Source organism: Nyctereutes procyonoides, unplaced genomic scaffold (assembly GCF_905146905.1).
Source record: "Nyctereutes procyonoides isolate TBG_1078 unplaced genomic scaffold, NYPRO_anot_genome, whole genome shotgun sequence".
Taxonomy (NCBI): domain Eukaryota; kingdom Metazoa; phylum Chordata; class Mammalia; order Carnivora; family Canidae; genus Nyctereutes; species Nyctereutes procyonoides.
This window is the reverse complement of record NW_026575048.1, coordinates 2,766,074-2,783,568: the sequence shown is the minus strand read 5'-3', so window position 1 is coordinate 2,783,568 and position 17,495 is coordinate 2,766,074. Positions and strand designations below refer to the sequence as shown.

The 17,495-nt window shown below is 39.5% G+C and overlaps 1 pseudogene; it reads left to right on the top strand.

The window, feature by feature from the left end:
- The first annotated feature begins 8,153 nt into the window (after nucleotides 1-8,153).
- Nucleotides 8,154-16,059, top strand: LOC129511160 (G2/mitotic-specific cyclin-B2-like; annotated as a pseudogene).
- Nucleotides 16,060-17,495: the final 1,436 nt, after the last annotated feature.

Below are 17,495 nucleotides of genomic sequence, written 5' to 3'. Positions count from 1 at the left end.
ACAATCTGATTCTTCAAAAACTGTCAGATGATAGTTCTTGAGGACATTTGCTCCTATCTAAAGCCTTCCTTTCATTCTTTGAGCGAAGTCGAAATCTGATGTAGAATTCATATTCCAATGTGAATTTATTTGGTCTACCATTATAAATCAGGTACATCAAGTTCAGTTGGCAAAAATGTCTTTTATCATAAATATTTCAATTTTTAAAACATTTGTATTAATAGTACTTTGCAGTAAATATTTTAATATAAGTATTGTATAATGAATATTTATTCAAAATCATGCTTATGATTAAATATAAGTATCAAATAAAATTTTAATAACAAATAATACCCTCCACTCCCTAGCCCCACTCCTTTTCTCATTTCTTAAATTTAGACAATTTTGGCTCTTTTAACTTTCTGTTCTATCATTTTCCTTACTCCTCTAGATGACACCGCTACCCTTTTAGCTTACGCTATGGACTTTATCTCTTTACATCCTTCGATAATGAAGGTTTACTTGGTGGCTTTCCCCATCTTCCCCTCAGCCATCTAGTTATATTTATTTCAACATTCTCTGGGCCAGCCTCCCTTCAAGGGCCACTCTCCTCCTTAAGGCTTCAGAGGAGATTTTGACTTCTCCTCTTCCAGCTTCTGGTGTTTGCCAGCAATCTCAAAGTCCTTGCCTTATAGCTGCATCCCTCCAGTCTCTGTGTCTGTCATCACATGGCCTGCCCCTGTGTGTCCCTATCGCCATATCTCTTCTCTTCCAATAGGGACACCAGTCACATTGGAGTAGGACCACCCTACTGCAGTATGACTTCATATTAACTCATTACACCCACAACCGCCTGATTTCCAAAGAAGGTTACATTCTGAGTTTCGGACAATGAGGACTTCATTTATTTCAGAAGACATGATACAGACCATGACAACTCTCATTCCCTCTTCAGTATAATTATTCTTCTCCTCATCTTTCTGTGGCTTCCTCTACTTCTACTACATGGTGAAGTTTTTCTTTATGTTAATTTCCAAAATCCCTGTTATATTTTTATTCTGGCAATTATATGTTTAATTGGTAAAAAGTTCTTTCTCAATATTGGATTGTTCCTTTCCTGAATTATTTTCTTCAGAACTGTCCGAATATTCTGTTTAGAATAATACCTTTTGGGGGCCACCTGGGTGGTTCAGTCAGTTAAGCATCTGACTCTTGATTTTGGCTCAGGTCACAATCACAGGATCATGAGATCAAGCCCTGTGTGTGGCTCCACACTGGGCATGGAGCCTGCTTTGAGATTCTCTCTCCCTCCACCCTTCTCCCACATGTTCTCTCTCTCTCTCTCTCTCTCTCTCTCTCTCTCTCCCCATCTCTCCTTTACTCCTGCTTTTTCTGAATAATTAGTTTTTATGTTTATCTTTTATCCTCTTTTATTTAAAGATTTTGTTTATTTGACAGAGAAAGAGAGAGAGAGAGAGAGAGAGAGAGAAAGCAGGGAGAGTGGAGAGGGCAAAGCAGATTCCCCACTGAGCTGAAGCCCGATGTGAGGCTCAATCCCAGGACCCCAGGATCATGACCTGAGTGAAAGACAGAGGCTTAACTGGCTGAGTCACCCAGGCACCACTATCTTTTATCCCTTTTTATTACTAGAAACTCTCCTTAAATCATGATCATTAGATGACCCTTCATATTTCAGTGCCAGACCTGGGGAGGTGGTTTCACCAATCTGTGTGCCTGGGAGAATCTCCTTACATGAGCAATGTTTTCATATCGACTGATATCCACTTTCTACTCTTTCCACCTTTGTAATTTAAAAAAAATATGCTATTGCTGTCATTATAGTGGGATCTCAGAGTGGGTAAAATATAATAGGACTACTGATGGATCGAATGTGTGGGCTCCATCTGCAATATTTGCTGCATATTTTTAAAGATTCTGAAAAAAAAAAGATACTAAAAGATATCCCAGTCCAGGCATAGAATTTAATGTAGACTCCAGTAGTCTTTACTTATTCCAAGTGAAAACAATGAAGCCACACAAGCCTGAATTTTCAGACTCTGATCATTTTATAAAGCTTTACAATGGCACCCATTTCGGCTCCCTAATTTTCATATATTATCATGTGCTAATCAATTCAGTGTTTGACACTTAACAAAATGATTTGAAAAACACAACTACAGAATTACCATTTTATTCAAAAGAGGTTCTTGTTAGTGAAGTTCACTCATCATATGGGCCAAGTTTATTTTGTCCATCAAACAAAATGATTGCTTTAATAAGGAGATCCTCTATATTCATTTAAAGAGAAATACAACCACATGAAGATTTTCATTTGTTTTTTTTCTGCACTTTTACTTGGATAATGTGGTTACTGATCCTCAGCTGCTTCCCCTATGATGATAGAAGAGAAGGAAACTCATTACATTCTCATCTGTCAACTCCTGTTAACCAGGGACCTGGTTTCCATTTTGCTCCTAACAATGAATTTCTATTTGGAGGGTTGACTATATGGTTTCACAAACGATCTGCTAAGGGTATTTTCATTAATGATATTAATACTGCCCACAATTGTTATTTTAAAATATGCTCCTCTTTTCTTTTGATTTTAGAGAGAGAAAGAGAGAGAGAACACACATAGAATTATCTCAAACTCCAGGTCCAGCATGAAAAGAAATAAAGTTAAATAAATGGCTACCCTGTTGAAAGATTCAGAAGTATTTATTTACATTTAACCTGTATTTTTTCAGACGTGGCTTCCTGGCTGCCAAGCAGTGTCACAAGGAATCCAATACTTCCCCCAGAGCTGAGACTGGATGAGATCCACCTAAAACACAAAATATGATCATCAAACGATTCACAAGGTCATTGTTTCCACCAGGTAAGTCCATATGATGTTCTTCAAAAGAAGTCTTTTGTGCCAGCAGAACCTTAGCTTCCATGGACCCGAAACCCAGCCTAGACAGACTTTGGGCCAGACTAGACCCCAAGGCAACATGTGGTGGTCATTCTCCCTCTGGGTCTCACAATGAACCAGGGCCAATAAAGGATTAAAATAGCTGGCCTTGCAAGGGATCAGCATAGTCACTGTTTTCAAAATGAAGCACCCACAGAAGTAAGTTGCTCTTCACATTTGGCATCATAAAACTAGGATTTTGAGGGCAAATACTTTTCAAACAGGAGACATAAACTGTAGTTTTGGTTTGCAAGATGATACGTCTCCCTCTCAGATATTTACTAGTCACTAACTATTTGTGTTAACATGCTAACAGTTATGTATATCTTTGAGGTAAAATATTTATAAAGGTCTGAAATATCTTTGAGGTACTATTTCTGTATCTGCCCCACAACTGTGAGTAAGCAATCTGTATGAAATTAATGTGTAACCAACATAGCGACTGATGATTTACAGACATCGTGTTTGACAAAATTACAAGAAAGCATCCTTTAATCACGGATGCTCTCCTGTCAGTGAGGTGATTATTGATCATGTATGTGATCATATACACCAAACAAAGAGCATATGAAATGTTGCTTTAAAAGGATAAGCTCCAGCCATGGATGGCCTCTCTTTCTACCTCACCTTCCCCAGCACCTTCCAAGTATGGCACATGACAAGGCCAGGTGGCTGACAGTCTGGTAAATTGAAATTCCTACAACATGGGGGCACAACATACGTTTCAAAATGTATTTTTACATCTGTTATCTAAAACCACTGAAAATAAACTGAGGGGTATTTGGCTTTTGAAAGAATGAAGCACAGTCCCTGAGTGAGATCCAGATTTATATGGCTTTTTTCATCGAGAGAACTTCCAGTGGATCCCATGTAAGGATGGGTCTGGAACTCAAACAGAAGCTATAGTCATCCTGGCTCGAAGCATCAGAGAACCAAGTTTGGGGATGTCTGAGTGGCTAGAATCAGGAAAAAAAAAATCCCTGACTGGAGGAAGCCACAGAGAAGAAGCCCCAAAATCTGTATATAGTATCATTGGCTGATGCTAAACTGCAGATGTGCTGTTGAGATTCCAGGAACCCAGAGAGAAAAGCAGCAAACTGAGGATGGAACCAGAACAAAGACCACAGCTTCTGCCCACACAGGGGAGACATGATTTGGAATCTGACACATGCCAGACAGAGGAGCTTAGGAAGCACTTTGGACTTTCCCAATATCAGCCCTAGTGGTATGTGGGAACAAGCAAGCTTCCACAAGTTCACAGCCATCAGACAATGATTTAACTGCCTCCCACAATGAAAGTCAGTCTCCTCAAAGGAACATGCCCATGTGTCCTCTGTGATGTTCACCATGTAATAAAAAAAGTAAGAGATTTATGGAAATAGAAGAAAATTTGAACACTGGTGAAGAAAAAAAAAGTTACTATAAACAGACCCTAAAATGACCTCCAAAGGTTGGAAATATAAGACAAGGAATTTAAAGCAGCTGCTATGAACACATCCAAAGACTTGAATGGAATGACAGTCACAGTGAGTGAGCACACAAAGAATCTTAACCAGAGAATGAAGCTATTAAAAACAACAACAACACATGGAAATTCTATAAATGAAAGTCACAGTATCTGAAATGCAACTATAACAATATGGGTTTAGCAGAAAGAAGGGCTGGTAAACATAACTAATAAACAATTTGAGGAAAAAGAGGCAGGGGAAAAGATAATATCCCATACCATGGAAGAGAAAGGAGAAGGAAACAAGGTAAGAGCACTTCTTTCTGACAAATCACAAAAATGAAATAACATATTTTTATACTGGAGCCATTCCATTTAGTGAGTTCATGAGACAACCAGTATCTACCATGACTTACTACATATTTTGTTACATTAGTAAACGTTACATTTATTATATGTTTTACTCATGAAAATATGAGAGGGGTGTTTGTGCTTTGTTTTAGACTAAAGAACAACCTGAGTTTCAAAGAGATTATATGATTTACTCAATGTCCAATTTCATTATGTAGGTAGGCTTCGTGTCCAAGTCTTATCAGATTCAGAAGCCCACAGTTTACAATATACAACAAGAGATTCTAACATACAGCAGGTTCTAAACCCAGACCCTTTTATCACCCAAGGATTTATACATAAGAACTTACAGTTTTTAGACATAAATGTATATTGGTTAAATAATGAGAGTATTAAGTGAGTAGTACTTTATGTCCTAATGGGACTTTTCTGCAGATTATGCCGACACTGTATGTATTATCTTGAATTATGAAATTCAGGGGCTTAGTCTGCAGAGCAAAAGTGATTTAAGACAGAGGAGACCTTCGTACATATCCTTAAATCTAGAATGATTCCAGGACAGGCTGCTCTCATGAATCAGTGTTTTAGGACATACAGGCACTCACATGAAGTTTTAGAGACAATTTAATAGAACATGTCCTCAACCATATAAACTGTAAACATGCAAAATATCAATTTGTAACCTCATCTGCCTGAGGTTAATCGCAGGAAGGAGCATAAAGCAGTAATAAGGCATTTGCTATTTAAATTGCGAAGGTAACTGAAAAAATATTTTCATATGGTACTGGTATTAATGCAAGTTATAGCAATTCTTGTGGAAAAGTCAAGAAAATAGGAAAAAAGAATCATGTGTAAGAATATGGATATACACTCAAGATGTATTAGAATTCGAGGTTATGGTGCAAACATTAGATTAACATTGACTTAATAACGTTGCTTGATGTATTAACCAAAAGGACAACACAAATACAGATGTACACCATCTCAATTTGCCCGGGACAATATGTAGAATAAAATAGAGAGAAGCATAACATACCTCTTGATGGTACGGATATGGGTAATTTTATGCCTATATTAGGCTTTTTACAAACGTTCATTCATTCATTCCATCAGCAATATCAGTTACAACATTTTATGATAAGAAAAACATTCTAAACTATCATTTCCCATTAGGTAGTCTGTAATATCTTACCCGATGTTTCTTCGGTATCTACTAATTTTCTCCCGAACTTGATCTTTTTGAAATTGTCATTCTCCAAAGTACAGCTGAAAGGTAATCTTCTCAGGATGCATCTAGAACACAGAGAGGGTAATCAAGTAAATTAATATCTCCCATGCTCATTCCTTGGTGAGGCCTTTCCTGGCCTTTCCTGGATGCAGGGCAGAACTAATAACACTGTGATTTCTGGTTCCTGGTCATGCTTAGCTCCTTTTCCGCATTTCTTCCAGCAACTCATCTGATTCAAAGTCTCAGGAGAGAGGATTATAGAATACTTTCTCTTCTGTTCCAGAAGACCTCTTACAGCACCCTGCACAGAGGAGGTAGTCCTACAATCATTATGCTACTTTGAAATCTTTGGCTCTTTTTAAAAATCTCTGTTGAAAATTTTAGTGGCAAGATCAAGGAAACGAAGTAAAGAGAATTAAAAACTGATTGAGTGAGTGGTTTGCCTTGCTTTCAAAAGTGATGTGACATTTTTATCTCTCTCAAAATAGCCTAAATTTTTTTGATATATCCCTGACCATGGTCCATTTATCTCCAGAAATGAGATAAAACACTATGCATGCATATTTAGTTCTATCTAAGTTCATTGTATTTAATTTTATTTCACACTCTCCCTGTATAATTTAAACTATACATAGAAAAAAAAATAAAAATAAAAATAAAAAAGTTAACTAAAACAAAAACAAAAACAAACAAACAAAAAAGACTATACATAAAAGTCAGCCACTGCCCTCCACATCAAATTAAGCATGTAAGGGTTGATGTTCAAGGAACAAAATCTCCACCGTAGTAGTCCTTTTATATTTCTTAAAGAAATACTTGAGACATATAGTCCCCCCAGATTATCTGCAGTGAGAAAAATGAAATATTTCTTTCAGGTAGACAACCAATTTTTTATACTCACTGGGTACACACACACACACACACACACACACACACACACACACACAAATAACTGTTTTGAATTAGTCTTTCTATACCAACCCAGTAGAAGCCCATGCAAACCCTAGGAGGGAGGGAACTTTATTAACTACACAGGAAAGCAGGGGAAACAGTTGATGGGAGTTACGGTGTTTTTTGGTAAATTGCAAAATCCAGTTGAAGGAAGTTGACCTGAAAAGGACACCTTATTATAAGGATATAGGAAAGGGTCACAGAAGGTCTTTGTTCTTGGTTTCCATCTCTTGGCTCTCCACTAATGCCATTCTGTTCTCCCTCCTGCCCTCTTGCCCTCTCCAAACATGTCTGCTTCCTGTGGAAGGGGGAGAAACATGCCCAGGCCACAGGCCCAGCTTTGTGTGGCATAGGCTGAGGTTGAAGAGAGACAGTCTCTTCAAATTCCCCACAAGAGGCGCTTTCTGTTGGTTCAGCAGAGCTCGGGTCCACCTCCTATGCTTCCATCCCCTAGGTCATGGGAACAGTTGTCACAGCTGAGACCTCACTACCTTGCTGGCCACCTTGCTGGCCCCGTGAATGGGGGCAGGGTGAAAGGTGACCCAGGAGGAGGAGAGGGGGCATCCCTAGGTGTTTCCTAACCTGCAAGTGTGGTGGAAATGTCCAGGCTCAGTCGCGCTGGGAGCATCCCAGAGCCCTGGAGAAGGAAGCCAACTGGAGGACCAACCTCGACTTCCAGGGGGGAGGATTCTTGCTGGTGAATGAGGAAACATTTTGGCAGGAACCAAGGTTGGGAATCTAGATGGAAATCTCTGGCTCAATGTTCTGTTTTCTGAAGTGAGAATGAGTCTGGGATTTAAATGAGTCCAAGAGAGCTTTAGTCAAAGAGAGAACAAAAATTATCAGTCCTCCCAGGTCTTGACTGAAGGGATATTATTGAAGGTGGAAGAATTTATATATATATATATGGAAAAAGGGAATGACATCAACAATAGCAATATCACATTTTGATTTGCATGCTATGTCCTATGTATGCATCATTTTATTATTAACTAAAACAATGATTTTATACTCCTCATTTTACTGATAAGGAATATGGGGCAATTGTTAAAAGAATTGTCTCAAAACATAGGATCAATGGAAGAGAGGGTCAGCAGGTGTCTTATGGGTTAAAGGTGGTTCCCAGACTGCTTGGGCAGATCGGGATGGTCAGGACTAGGATGTCTCCACTGACACTGTCTGGGTAGCCCCAGCCAACAGGGCAGCACGTACCTGGACATACTCCATCTCAGTCCATGTGAAACATGGGAGCAGTGCCGACTCTGACTGAGTGTGCAAGGCTGATGGGGTAAGACTCGGCTTGCTGGAATAGATGATGGTGTGATGAGGAAGCCTAGAAATTGTGTCTTTGAGATTGAGAATGACACAGCACTGAGTCACTGGGCTGGGCCCTGATCACCCCCCGCACTACTGAGTGGTCACCTGTGCTGTTGAAGGAAGGTAAGCAGTAAGAATGAATGGGGATCTTTGTTGTCTGGACAGGAAGTTCTCCAGGGAGGTGTCCCCAGAGACCAGCCCAGCAAGGTCTGAGCTGCTGGAGAAGTTGTCTGAGCTTCAATCTAGAATTATGGGGAGCTGAATATTCAGGAATCCTTAGGAATCACTTGAAGAGGTTGCCAAGTAAGACAAGATTTAGAAAAACCCAAGCAGAGAAGGGAGTTACAGGCAGAGTCTCGCTAGTCACACTGTTTGCGAGATGCCCAAAAATAAGTCTTCATTAGTTCATAGTAATGAGGCATCTCTTAGGTGCTTAGATCAGAAACTGACCATAACCTGTAATTTCGGTTTAAGATTATGAGGTAAAAAAAAAAAATGACAGCTACAAACACACAAAGAACAGATGGGGCTGTGCATTGTTACTCTTTGCTTTTATTAAACTTATTTAAATTAGCACCAAAGGAAACCTCAATTATCCAACTACAGTGCATCAGACTGGCAACTGGCCTTTTGGCCACGTGAGTCTACAGGACACTGCAGCAGAAAGACCACGGCCTGCTGTCTGCACTCGAGTGACAGTTACAAGCCAATGGGACCCCGCCTTGGCCCCCCTGTAGACTTAATTCAAATGCAAAAGACAGTATTTTTTTAAGATTTATTTATTTATTCATAAGAGCGAGAGAGAGGCAGAGACATAGGCAGAGAGAGAAGCAGGCTCCTCGCTGAGAGCCTGATGTGGGACTCGATCCCCAGATGCCGGGATCATGCCCTGAGCTAAAGGCAGACGCTCAACCACTGAGCCACCCAGGGGTCCCGCAAAAGACGTATTAAGAAAGCCTTGTGTTCTGATGGATGTGACTACAGAGTGTAGTGTCAAAATACAGTGATGCAGCAATCCCCTTTCAGAAATATTTTGAAGCACCAAATAAAACAACCCTATTTTAATCTGGTCTTCTTTTAAAATAGCTTTTTCAGTGGGCAGTACTTTGGGAGTTAGTCTCCATTTTAGCATTGAATAAAAAGTTGGCAGAGATTCAAGCACCATTTCAGAGATAAAGAATCAACTAGAGCTGTTGAGATGCAGCTCAGAGAGTGGTGGGCATTTATTCTTGCCATTGATCATGGATTAAGGTTTCTTCTTAAAAATATTTTAATATATAGTACTACCTTCTCAGTGATGCTATATAGATACTGATTTTTTTTTTCAAAGTAACTGAAATAGCATCCCACAAAGAAAGCTAGAGCAACTATCACTGGAGCATCCCCGTAAAGAAACAAAACAACTTTTACAAAATCTTCCAATCTTCCAGCCTCTAGTGTGAGCACCAGCCAATTAACTCTGCCCCTCTAAGGATACGGACACATCGTCAGTCCCCACTCAGAAAACTTAGAATCCAAATGTGAGTTTGGGACTTTAACGGTCACTGTACTAAGCATGCTTTTCACCAACACTATAAGAATAGTTTTATATATCATATTTTATGAATCTCTTTATAATTTCAATTTTCAAGGTTTCATTTAGGTCAGAAGAACTTGTGGAATCCGTGATCATTTGAAGAAATTGAGATTTTCCTCAGAAAATTGCCTCGTCTATCTACTCTAGAGGCACCCAGCTCTCACGAGTTGTGTGCTCAGCTATACACCACCTAGATCATGGAAACCATAGTTCAAGAAGATTCCTAAGATGTTGTTTGGTACTACTGTAGTAGTTGGGGGAGCAGAACTAATTTTAACTCACCTTTGAAAACTTGATCACCCAAAATAAGTTGCATCCACAAAAATAATATTTGATGTTTGTGTGAAAAAAAGTTTTTATTAATAAATCAACTTATGAATAATTCTCTTGCAGACGTCAACCAATTCAGTAGCTGTTCTGGCTTACATGTCAGAACATATTCAAATCAAAAGTAAGTTCATACAAAGTTACACAGAAGATGAAAATAATTCCTGGGCCAGAGGTTTTACAAAACCACTTTCTCTTAAGAGTTTTATGTGTCTATTTACCCTTTATTTGTTAATAAATATTTATATAAATACAGCAATCCTCCTCTAGAGCATCATTTTATTTTCCCACTAGTATTTCCCTTACAGATCAAATTTTTAAAATCTGATTTCCCAATTCTAGTCTTTGGAAAAGTCCAGCTCTCTAAGATTTTATACCTAAAGGTCCATACCTTAAAGTAGTAATAAAAAATGAACTTGTAAAAAAAATGAACTTGTTCTGTATTATACTTAAATATTAAAGATTAATCATGGAGATTATTTTTAGAACAGTTGACCATTTTTTCAAGTCTTTTCAAAGGAATGTGTGATGAATGTCTCAGAAATAAACTCATCTTGAAGAACAAGAACACAAAAGAAACAGAAAAATTTCTGAAGACAGGAATTTTAAAGAACTAAAATAAAAAATTAAAAATTAGTATGATTTTGGTTAAAGGTTACAAAGCTACAAAAAATTAGTCATGAATAAAAGTGCTGTTTTGCCATTCTTAATCTATAGAGTACAAAGTTTAAAGCCCAATTTTTAGCTCTAAATATGCCATTCAGATATTCTTTCATTGTGTTGTATCTCTTTATGTTAATATACATGTTTTAATTAAAATAAGCTGGAATTTGGCATTTTATAACTAAGCTAAACCCAGAGTATTTTATTTTCCCACACCATTAGGGGGCGACGTCCCCCAGGTCACTGCCTGCCAAGTAGACCCAGGGAGACTCAAAGCTCAGAATTGTGGCCTCTGCAATAGACCCTCAATAAAACAATTCTCTTATCTTTTGTCCTCATCTCATTGTGTTTCCCAAGTTGGATAGAGATAAGCCTGGTCAATGTTTACACCACAGGTCAAGGATGCCTCAGGAGTTGCTTGAAGTAACTGATAGATACATTTGTCAGTGAGACACCTTCTCTTGAAGCAAAAGGATGAGGGTCAGGGGCACCATGGTGCCAAAGCAGGTGACCTGATTGGGTTTTGTGAGCTTTACACACACACACACATAAGCACACACACACACAAACACACACTATCCGTGTATATATATACAGAAAAGTAGCTAAGTCAGCTCAGAACACCAAAATACCTGTTCAACCGACCAAAATTAATGTCAATGAGCAGCTGAAACCTACTGCTTCTGTGAAATCAGGGCAGATGGAAGTGTTGGTTGCAAAGGGTCTTTCCCTCCCACTGGAGGATATCTTCATGAAGGAAGAGAACCGAGGCCAAGCTTTCTCTGATGCCTTGCTCTGTAAAATTAAGGATATTGGTAATGAGGACACGCAGAACCCTCAGGTCTGCGGTGACCATCTTTTTTTTTTTAAAGATTATTTATTTATTTATTCATAGACACAGAGAGAGAGAGAGGCAGAGACACAGGCAGAGGGAGAAGCAGGCTCCATGCAGAGAGCCTGACGTGGGACTGGATCCAGGGTCTCCAGGATCACACCCCAGGCTGCAGGCGGCGCTAAACCGCTGTGCCACCGGGGCTGCCCTGCAGTGACCATCTTAAGGCTGTCTACCAGGTAAGTGGATCTAAGGTATTTAAGGCAATCCACAACTCCACACTTGTTATGGAAGAGAGATAAACTGAGCCATACGTGCCATCCTGGAGGACTGACTGGTGCAGGTCCACACCAAGTTGAGGCTGCTGCAGGAGACTCCCTACATGGGCATCGCCATCATGAACCCATGAACCCATTTTTACAGGTTGAGCTGGCTTCTCATAAGAAGCTTCAACTGGTTGGAATTATTGCTGTGCTCTTGGCTTCCAAGTATGAGGAGATATTTTCTTCAAATGTTGAAATCCTCATTTACATCACTGACAGTGCTTTTGCCAGTTCCCAAATCTGAGAAATGGAAACACTGATTTTGGAAGAACTGAATTTCAAGTTGGGCCAACACTTGTCACTACATTCTAGTATGTGTGTGTATACTCAATTTGGATTTCTGGTCATTTGTTGTCATTACGTCATACACACACACGCACACACACACACCAGTTTACAACGAGGCCTATTGGGGTTTGGAGTTTTCAGTTCTGCTACTCTGGCAAAATTCCAAATTATGTAATTATATGTTCCCATTCCAAACTCTTCTTTCCTGTTAATTTAAGATAAAATGGCAGTCTTCAGTTGTCTTATGTAGCTATTCACCCCTAGTACATTAGACTGTAGCAGCAACTCACAGATAGCATTTTAATTTATCCATTGGTGCCTCTAGGAGATACATACCAGAGAAACACCCATCAACATAACCCCTAATTTTCACAGGCAACATACAGGCCTTGAGTTCAACCACTTAATCCCCCTGGCGCTTCCTTTCCTGACACTCCCGACCCCACTCTGGATATTCTAGAAATACCAGGTGTCTTGTAGCTCCTCACACTGTGTGAGTTCATGTTGTCCCTCCTTCTTTTCTCTCTCCTTCCATGTTTTCTTTGCCTGAATCACACCTACTTGTCTTTCAATCCCAAGTGAAGCATCTTCTCATCAAGACCACTGTACTCATCCACCTGACCAACTTCAGTTGGCTCTTTTCTCAAGGTGACAACATTATACTAGAATCAAAATGTGTTTATTTCTTTAAAAAAAAAAAACTATTGGGGGGAGGAAGGGCAGAGGGTGAAGGAGAGAGAGAATCTCAAGCAGACCTCTCACTAAGTAGGAAAATAAGTGTGAGGCCCCATCTCATGACCTGAGATGAAATAGAGTCAGATGCTCAGCAGACTGAGCTGCCCAGGTGCCTCCAAAGAGTGTTTATGTCTATTTACCTACAAATCTATGAGCACTTTCAGAATAAGTACAAAGTTAAGTCTTTCTCAAATCACACCCCAAGTTCTAGTTCACAGTGACAACTTCTGTTCCATTGAGTTCAATTAATAGAAGGAAAATCAGATTGTAGAAATGGGCTTAACATGGTTCCAAGGAATCCTGAAGTTAGGGGCACCTGGGTGGCTCAGTGGTTGAGTGTCTGCCTTTGGCACAGGTCGTGAACCTGGGGCCCTGGGACGGAGTCCCCCATCGGGCTCCCTGCATGGAGCCTGCTTCTCCCTCTGCCTGTGTCTCTGCCTCTCTCTGTATCTCTCATGAATAAATAAAATCTTTAAAAAATAAAAAAGAATGCTAAAGTTAATAAGCATGAGAGAAAAATAAAATATTGAGTTAGGCAAAAGAGAATTGAATTCGTTGAAGAGAATTATTTGTATGGAAAGGAATATAAATAGGGACCCTCCAGGGCTAACGCTCAACAATGAGTTAAAACAGTGTATTTCCATCCTTGGGAATGGAAAGCTAAAGGAAACAAATCAATAAGATTATTTTAGTTGACGCATAATGTCTGAATTGTATTTGTATCTCCCATGGTGTGAGTCTCCATCCCTTCCACCCCATGGCTTGCTAATATCATGACTGCCCAGTAGCAATGCTGGAGTGAGCAAATGAACAATAGCCATGTACTGAGCATTATTATATTTTCCTGATATAGCAAAACGAAAAGCTATATATTTTATATCACAGCATAAAGCTGTTCCATGCAATGCATTAAATGTAAGTTCCAAACAATACGGTGTTGATGTTCATATCACTATTGTATAACAATTCTTTCTTCTCAAAATTGGCAACATTATATTCACTGCACAGCAAGAGAGAGAAAGGAGAAAGAAAAGTTAGGTGGATAAATACTGAAATATTGAGTATTCATGGTAAGTACTAGAAATGTGTGCAGCGAGCAGCAAGAATTATTCAAGCTTCATATCATGGCTACACAACTAATTCCCAAGCTTTCTTGGAAAACTACCCAGCACTGACTTAAAGCACAGTCTACAACTCTGTTTTGTTCTCTGTTGTTCTCTGTTTTTACCACATACTCAGCAAACTGGTGGTGCTGGCTTTAGAGGCATTTGCATCAAAACACATGATTTTAAAAAAAGTAATATTTTTTAAAATTTTTAAAAGATTTTACTTATTTATTTGAGAGAGAGAACAGGGGGAAGGGGAGAGGGAGAGAGAGTTGTAAGCAGACTCCAAGCTGAGCATCGAGCCCCACGAGGGGTTCAATCTCATGACCCTGTGATCACAACTTGAGCTGAAACCAAGATGCTTAACAGACTGTGTGCCTCAGGCACCCCTCATTTCATGTATATAATTTATACATATCATTATTTATTATACTTATAATCCAGGGCCCCAGGATCACAACCTAAGCCAAAGGCAGACACTCAACCACTGAGTCACCCAGGTGCCCCTAACTTCAGGATTTTTGGAACCATGTTAAGTCCATTTCCACAATCTGATTTTCCTCCTTGACATTAATTGAGCTCAAGGGAACAGATGTAGGCTTTATTGGTTCAACTTTTCAGGTGTGGGAGTTGTGTCTCAGAGGGTACGGGATCCAGGGCACACCACACATCTATGCTCATGCTGATACCAAAACACAAATTGTTCTGATGCCCAGTCCCAGTGGTGCAAGCGTATTGGCCCCTTGGATAATCCTGGGTGCAAAATAAAGTCATACATTATGGAGGAGCTGAGTCTTCTGTTCAATGTCGGTAGGTTGACTCTACCTCCGTCAACCCGGGTCGAGTCCCACATCGGGCTCCCTGCATGGAGCTGCCTCTCCCTCTGCCTTTGTCTCTTCCTCTCTCTCTGTGTGTCTCTCATTAATAAATAAATAAAATAAAATAAATAAAATAAAATAAAATAAAATAAAATACTCTACCTCCATCAGCCACCACTAGGGTCAAACTGTTTGTGTGCTAATTGATATTCACCTACTGCGATCCAAACAGAAGGAATCGCCACAAGGACTCAGGGGGCCTGAGCACGGAGTCCGCTTGAGGAATGAGTATGACTGCCTGATGCTTTGGGGCCAGGAGGGAACAAACAAGCAAATTGTGCCTGGAAAACTTTGTTCTGGTCCTGATATGGCCACCAACCACGTGTCTAACATGGGACAGATCACTTAGCCTCTATCTCGTCCTTGCAAAATGCAAGACGTGGGACAGGATTTTTAGATTCACTTCTAGCTGTCCAATTATTCAAGCTTATGTTTGTTTGACAATCTGAAGGATCAATTTAGAAGGTGATTTGAGAATCTGAGAGGCCGCAGTCTGCATCTTGACTCAGCTGCATGTGAGCTATGAGAATTTGGACAAGTTATGTAATCTTTCCAAGCATCTGTCTGTTAACCTAGACAGTTAGTAATAACGACTTTATGAACTTACCGAAAGGATCAGAGTTAGTACAGAGTCTGCTGAGCAAAGTGTCTGTGGATATTGTTGTGGCTGTTGTTAATTGCTTATTTTATTCAATTGTTTAGCTAAAGAGCTGAGTGCTACCCCTGGAGGGGTCCCGGTTCTCCCATTCTAACTCTTTCTCATCTATGCAGGGACTTAGAATTCATAACACGGAGCTGTCTTTCTGATTTATCCCTACAGCAATTTAACAATTATAGGCAGGACTAGCCTCCAGTGTTGTCAAAAATCAACCTGCTCATAATCCCACAAAATTAGCTCTAAGACAAAAATGCTATTTTAGCTGACAGAGTCGCCTTTGAAAGTGCAAGTTCCCAGAGAGTGGTCACCTTGAATCTCGAGTTCAGCTTTCAACAGAACCAGTTAATGGGAACAGACTGCATATGTAGGGTGAAGGAAAGCAAGTCCAGAGAAAAAGAAGGAGTAAGGACATCAGAGGAAGGAGCAGGAAGAAAGGTGGGCTTCTAGAGCTTCTCTCATCCTTAGTAGAGTTCTCTTTCTTCCTCTCTGTCTTGGTTCTGTGGACTCATTATTTAGGACGAGCTAGAAGGGGCTCTGCCGATTTGACTCCAGAGTTCATGTGATTCTTGCAAGAATCGATTCTTTGACCTTGGATGTAACGCCTGACTTCTAGGACAACTAGACTCTTCTGCTAAGATTGATGTCATCTCTGACCTGCTTATCTGAAAAGTTTTATATGGGGCTCAAATGGGAATGTTTTGCAGGTAGAACTCTTCAGGCAATGGGGCTTAATCATTTGCAATGATTTTAGATGCATTCTATACTCTTTGCCAACTTTCTATATTATCTACTTTCTTCCATTACTACCATTCTTTTATGGGCCATAAGATTAAATTTAATTATCATTAGAATCAGGTGTATTTCCTATGTAAAACTAATAACATGGTATGGAAATGCAAATTTATGCAAATATCATGCACATGAAAACTCAGTGCCTCATGTTGAGCTCCCCATAGGATACAGAAAACCAGGCACGGATCCTCTTGCAGGAGTCAACATAGGCTTGAACATACACATTTTACGGCATAATTAATCATATGCAACATTACAACAGTTGTAAGCCAAATTTCCAGTAAATAAAAATGAATTATGAGGTACATACACTTTTAATTCAAGAAGTTGTCCTAGGGCTTGTGATGCACGCAATTACTCCAGCAATTACCAGGGGTGAGGCATGATTCCCCCATTTCCTCTAAGAAGGTGTGAGAATGAAGATGTGGTTCAAGGCAGAATGGCTGTCAGAAATAAAGACTGAAATTGTTCCCAAGTAAAAGGACACAGTCTTGAAGGTAAGGTCTCCAAGTTGGTTTTATTTGTATTTATTTATACTCTGCATAATTGTGGTCTAATGTGATGACTGGATCATAATAGGTCTTCCATTAGTGCTTCCTGGTATTTAGTATTCTGTAATAAATCACCCTGGATGTATTTATTTATTCAGGAGAGGTTTAATGGTTACTTAATATGCACAAAATGGAATGCTAAATACAAAGGGAAGGTCTTTGCTCTCATGAAGTTCTCGGATAACTAGGGAGATAAGACAAGAACAACATTCATTAGAATTCACGGTAGAAGACCAGGGGAGGTTCAAGAAGCCTTTGGGGAGACTATAGTGTTGGCTCGTGGTATTGAAAGATAAACAGCATTTATAACCTTGATATATAGTTAGGATTTTGTCAGAACCTCTGTTCAGAAAGAATTAATTTTCAGACTAATTTGATATCAAGGGGCCTTCATGAAATTTCTGTAAGCCTGGCTTTCTCTTTAAAAAGATGTTTTATTATCCAATATGCCTCATTAGTTGTTTCTGTGTGGTCTCTAAGTATTCCATTTATTAGACAAATAATTTCTAATTCCTATTATGTGTCAGGCACGAGGTACCA